This window comes from Glycine soja, chromosome 2 (genome assembly GCF_004193775.1).
Source record: "Glycine soja cultivar W05 chromosome 2, ASM419377v2, whole genome shotgun sequence".
Taxonomy (NCBI): Eukaryota; Viridiplantae; Streptophyta; class Magnoliopsida; order Fabales; family Fabaceae; genus Glycine; species Glycine soja.
The window spans coordinates 36,203,095-36,209,503 of NC_041003.1; the positions used below are offsets into that span (position 1 = coordinate 36,203,095).

A 6,409-nucleotide genomic window follows, 5' to 3' on the forward strand; every position below is an offset into this window, starting at 1 on the left:
ATATGTGGAAGCCGCGGAGGAGTCATTGGAAACGGCTTTCCAATCTTTTGAGGTAGTAAGCATTGCCTCCGTAGATTCCCTCTCTGGGTAGCCTTGCCTGTCTGATAAGGCAATGATGGTGGCCCGGGTCATGTTGGGGTACGGCTACGAGCCCAGAATGGGTTTGGGCAAGAACAACAGCGGCAGAACTAGCCTGGTAAGCACCAGAGGAAACCGCGGGAAGTTTGAGTTAGGCTATAGACCTACGCAAGCTGACATAAGGAAAAGTATCTCGGAAAGGAAGAACAAAGGTCAAAGCCCGCGGTTGGGACAACAAGCCGAAGGGGCCCCGCCCTGCCACATCAGTAGAAGCTTTATAGGTGCGGGTTTCAGACATGAAGGCCAAGTCGCCGCGATATGCGAGGATGATTCCCCGAGGAGATCGGATTTGGTACGGCCATGTCCTCCTGGTTTCCGACTAGGAAATTGGCGAGTGGAGGAACGCCCAGACGTTTACGCGATAAGCATAATGTAACCCTTTGTAGCTTTAAAACTCTACGGTTGGGCCTAGGCTTTAGAGTTTCCTTTTGTTAAGGCATTATGTCTTTTGTTCTTGAAGTTATAATATAAAGATCTTTCTTCATCTATTCCTGCACCTCTACCCATTCTCATTCATTTGCATGTTTATTTCTTTACGCATAAAACGCCAGATCCAATGACGAGTCCCTCGAAGGTACTAATACTCGGGACCCGGCCGTCAATTTCGTGCAAGAAACGGGTCAATGGAGAGTGAAGAGGACGAGGATGTGGGGCTTCCCCCAGAGATGGAGAGGATAATCGCTTAGGAGGACTAAGAGATGAGGCCTCATCAAGAAGAGGTAGAACTTGTAGACTTAGGAACCGGCAGTGGGAAAAAGGAAGTAAAGATAGGCACGGGTATGACTGCACCCGTCCGTGAAGAATTAATGGCCCTGCTGAAAAACTACAAAGACATCTTTGCCTGGTCATACCAAGATATGCCCAGTTTGAGTTCTGACATCATACAACACAGATTACCTCTAAATCCTGAGTGTTCCCCGGTAAAACAAAAGCTGAGGAGGATGAAGCCCGAGATGTCCTTAAAAATAAAAGAAGTGGTAAAGAAACAATTTGACGCTGGCTTTTTGGTTGTCGCTCGGTACCCAGAATGGGTTGCCAACATTGTACCAGTCCCTAAGAAGGATGGGAAGGTATGAATATGCGTGGATTATCGGGACCTAAATCAAGCCATTCCCAAAGACAATTTCCCTCTGCCGCACATTCATATCCTCGTGGATAATACGGCCAATTTCGCTCTGTTTTCCTTCATGGACGGGTTCTCCGGCTACAATTAGATAAAAATGGCGCCAGAGGATATGGAAAAGACTACCTTCGTCACCCTGTGGGGGATGTTCTGTTATAAAGGGATGTCCTTTGGACTCAAGAACGCCGGGGCAACCTATGAACGGGCTATGGTGGCTTTGTTCCACGACATGATGCACCGAGAAATCGAGGTCTATGTAGACGACATGATCGCCAAGTCTAAAACCGAGGAGGAACACCTTGTCAACTTGCGGAAGTTGTTCGAAAGGCTTAGGAAGTATCGGTTGAGGTTGAACCCCGCTAAGTTCACCTTCGGGGTCAAGTCGGGAAAATTATTAGGTTTCATCCTAAGCCAGAAAGGGATAGAGGTGGACCCCGAAAAGGTGAAAGCCATCCTTGAAATGCCAGAACCACGTACCGAGAAGCATGTCCGAGGTTTCCTAGGGCATTTGAACTACGTTGCCAGATTCATATCACAGCTCACTGCTATCTGTGAGCCGTTGTTCAAACTCTTACGCAAGAACCAATCCATCCGCTGGAACGAGGACTGTCAAGAGGCGTTTGGAAGGATCAAACAGTGCCTCATGAACCCTCCTGTGCTTATGCGGCCGGTGCCTGGAAGACCTCTCATCTTGTATATGATGATTTTGGAAGAGTCAATGGGGTGTATGATGGGGCAACATGACGAGTCCGGGAAAAGAGAGCGCGCCGTCTACTACTTGAGTAAGAAGTTCACGGCCTGTGAGATGAACTACTCCCTGCTGGAAAGAACGTGTTGTGCTTTAGTCTGGGCATCCACCGTCTAAGACAGTACATGCTGAGCCATACCACCTAGCTGATATCCAAAATGGACCCGGTCAAGTACATCTTTGAGAAGCCTACTCTGACAGGGCGGATCGCCCGGTGGCAGGTTTTGCTATCCGAGTTCGATATAGTCTATGTCCCCCAAAAGGCGATAAAGGGAAGCGCCTTGGCGGATTATTTGGCTCAGCAGCCTCTCAACAACTATCAACCCATGCATCCCGAGTTCCCAGATGAGGACATCATGGCCTTGTTTGAGGAAAAACTAGACAAGGACAAGGATAAGTAGATCGTGTGGTTTGATGGAGCGTCAAACGTTCTAGGCCATGGCGTTGGGGCAACATTGGTCTCTCTTGACAATCAATGTATACCTTTCACAACTAGGCTAGGGTTCGACTGCACCAATAACAAGGCTGAATATGAAGCATGCGCTCTGGGTGTCCAGGCAGCAATTGACTTCAATGTCAAGCTACTTAAGGTGTATGGAGACTCGGCATTGGTGATTCACCAGCTGAGAGGGGAATGGGAAACTGGAGACCACAAGCTGATACCCTACTAGGCCTATATCAAGGAATTGGCTGGTTTCTTTGATGAGATCTCCTTCCATCATGTTCCCCAAGAGGAAAATCAAATGGCGAATGCGCTTGCCACTTTAGCGTCCATGTTCCAGCTGACACCGCACGGAGACCTACCGTACATTGAGTTCAGGTGTCGTGGCAGACCCGCACATTGTTGTCTGGTGGAAGAAGAGCGGGACGGTAAGCCTTGGTATTTCGATATCAAGCGATATGTTGAAAGCAAAGAGTACCCACCGGAGGCTTCCGACAACGACAAGATAATTCTTTCGTGTTGTGTTAGTATTGTGTTAGTGTTGTTTAGTACCTTAGTGTTTAATTCTTTCGTGCTGTGTTAGTATTGTGTTAGTGTTGTTTAGTACCTTGTTATTTTGTTTATTGTGTGTCTTATTTTAGTTTTTTTCCGTTCAGCGCTTCCCCTATTTTAGTGTTTTGCAACGAATTTAGCGACCATTTTTGCTGAATAGAACACTTACTGGAAAACAGGGTGGAAATCCCTTAGCGACGGATTTTAGAGACCACCCTTGCTGAATTAATTAGGATTTTTTGTTTTGGTAGCTATATTTGTTATTTTTGGCTGAATTTTTTTGTGGTCACTTATTTTGATCCATATTTTGTGGGAAAAATAGTTGGAGCCCTTAGTTTGGTCAAATTTGAAAGTTCCAAAAACGTAGCAAATTTGATTTTTGTCAAAACTTCAAACAGCCATAACTTTTGCTCCAGCTATCAGAATCGCAATTATTATATATGTATTTGGGGTAGAACAAAATTTCCCATGCCATGGCAGCCTGCCATAGGCCGGCTGAGGTATCCTTCTTCCAAAAATTGCGATTCTGTCAAAAGTTTTTTATTTTCCAAGTATTATTCTCTTATTTTTCTTAACTTGTCATTTTTAGCTTCTATAGTTAGACTTTGAATTTCTGTTTGAATTTTTTTGTGCTATTTCTCATCATTTTATAAAGTTACTCACAAAATTTCAAGTCATTTGGATATCATTTGCGGGTAGCTGTAGTTCAAACCTACACTGTTACTTGCATAAGAAGGCAACTAGTTGTGCATGCTAAATATAGTGTATGACTAGAGGCAATCCATCTGACTTGCAACCCTTTGATCCTGAGATAGATAGGACATTTCATGGATTAGTTAGACATCATTTAGTACCTTTTGAGCATCCTGAGAATTCTGTTATTGGTGATTTTGAGCATAATAGTTTTGAACATTCTGAGAACATGGCACAACCTCCACCCCGTGAGAGGACTTTAAAGGAAATGGCTGCACCTGATTTCACCTACGCAAGCTTGTGCATCCAATACCCTCATGAGGATGTCCCATATGCTCTTAAAACTGGATTGATCCATTTGCTTCCAAAGTTTCATGGCCTTGCAGGTGAAGACCCACACAAGCATCTGAAAGAATTCCATATTGTCTGCTCCACCATGAAACCACCAGATGTCCAGGAGGATCACATATTTCTGAAGGCCTTTCCTCATTCTTTAGAGGGAGTGGCAAAGGACTGGCTATATTACCTTGCTCCAAGGTCCATCACGAGCTGGGATGACCTCAAAAGAGTATTCTTAGAAAACAATTTCCCTGCTTCCAGGACCATGACCATCAGAAAGGATATTTCAGGTATTAGACAACTCAGTGGAGAGAGCCTATATGAATACTAGGAGAGATTTAAGAAATTATGTGCCAGTTGCCCTCACCACCAGATTTCAGAGCAGCTTCTTCTCCAATATTTTTATGAAGAACTCAGCAACATGGAGAGAAGTATGATAGATGCTGCCAGTGGTGGAGCCCTTAGAGACATGACCCCTGCTGAAGCTAGAAATTTAATTGAGAAGATGACTTCAAACTCCCAGCAATTTAGTGCCAGAAGTGATGCTATTGTCATTAGAGGAGTGCATGAAGTAGCCACGAATTCATCAAGTGAGACTAAGAAGCTTGAAGGTAAACTAGATGCCTTGGTTACCCTGGTAACCCAACTGGCCATGAATAAAAAATCTGCACCTGTCGCCAGACTCTATGGTTTATGCTCCTCTACCGACCACCACACAGACCTTTGCCCTTATGCGCAACAATCTGAAGCAATTGAACAACCTGAAGCTTATGCTGCAAACATCAACAACAGACCTCCTCAACCTCAACAGCAAAAGCCACAACAGAATAATTATGACCTCTCCAGCAACAGGTACAATCCCAGATGGAGGAATCATCCCAACCTTAGATGGTCGAATCCTTCACAACAACAACAACAACAGACTTATTTTCAAAATGCTGCTGGCCCAAGCAGACCATACGTTCCTCCACCAATCCAGCAACAACAACAGCAACAGCCCCAGAAACAGCAAACAGTTGAGGCCCCTCCACAACCTTCCCTTGAAGAACTTGTGAGGCAAATGACTATGCAAAACATGCAGTTTCAACAAGAGACCAGAGCCTCCATTCAGAGCATAACTAAACAGATGGGACAGTTGGCTACACAGTTAAATCAACAACAATTCCAGAATTCTGATAGTGAGTGCCATTACATTGAGGTCAGGAAAGCAGTGTCAAGGACCTCAACCAGTAGCATCTCCCTCATCCGCCAATGAACCTGCCCAACCTCACTCTACTCCAAAAAAAGATGATGACAAAAATTTAAAGAGTAAGTTACCTAACAATTTTTATGCAGGTGAATCTAAAGAGAAGCAATATATCCCTCTTCCATTCCCTCGAAGAGCAATTTCCAACAAAAAAATGGAAGAGGCAGAGAAGGAGATCTTGGAAACATTTAGGAAAGTAGAGGTAAACATACCTCTGTTGGATGCAATAAAGCAAATTCCAAGATATGCTAAATTCTTGAAGGAGCTGTGCACTAATAAGCGGAAGCTTAAAGGAAGTGAAAGAATTAGTATGGGAAAAATGTTTCCGCATTGATTGGTAAATCTGTTCCCCAAATCCCTGAAAAATGTAAAGATCCAGGTACATTCAGCATACCTTGTATTATAGGGAACAATAAGTTTGACAATGCCATGCTAGATTTAGGAGCTTCTGTTAGTGTTATGCCTCTGTCTATTTTTAATTCTCTATCTCTAGGTCCTTTGCAGTCAACTGATGTGGTAATTCATTTAGCTAATAGAAGTGTTGCCTATCCTGCTGGTTTCATAGAGGATGTCTTAGTTAGAGTTGGTCAACTGATTTTCCCTGTTGATTTTTATATTTTGAATATGGAGAAGGGATTTTCTAAAGGATCAGTTCCCATCATTCTAGGCAGACCTTTTATGAAAACTACTAGAACTAAGATAGATGTATATGCAGGCACACTATCTATGGAGTTTGGTGATATAACTGTTCATTTTAATATTCTTGATGTTATGAAACACCCATCTGAAGATCTTTCTGTATTTCGTGTTGAAACAATTGATCATATTGTTGATGAATACATGACTGATCTTCATTCTAATCTGCATGCCTATCACTCTTCATGCATTGGACCTGAATTTGTACTTGATCATATATCTGAATTTGATGCTGAGAGTGAATCTGAATTTGATATTGATTACATGTCTAGTGATGTTTTACCTCTTGAGATTGATTTTCTAGAGTCAGATAGAACTAACCATGTTTCAGGAAGTACACATACCTCTGACTTTCTTTATGAGGTACAGGCTGAGGAACCATCTCTTTCTACCATTATTCAGCCGCCCAGACCAGAATTGAAGCCTTTGCCA

General features: G+C 43.4%; 1 non-coding gene across 1 annotated transcript; it reads right to left on the reverse strand.

The window, feature by feature from the left end:
* Positions 1–4,303: 4,303 nt before the first annotated feature.
* Positions 4,304–4,410, reverse strand: LOC114404546. The gene has a single exon (XR_003665031.1). It is a non-coding gene; the product is annotated as a small nucleolar RNA R71 (small nucleolar RNA).
* Between the last annotated feature and the right edge of the window lie 1,999 nt (positions 4,411–6,409).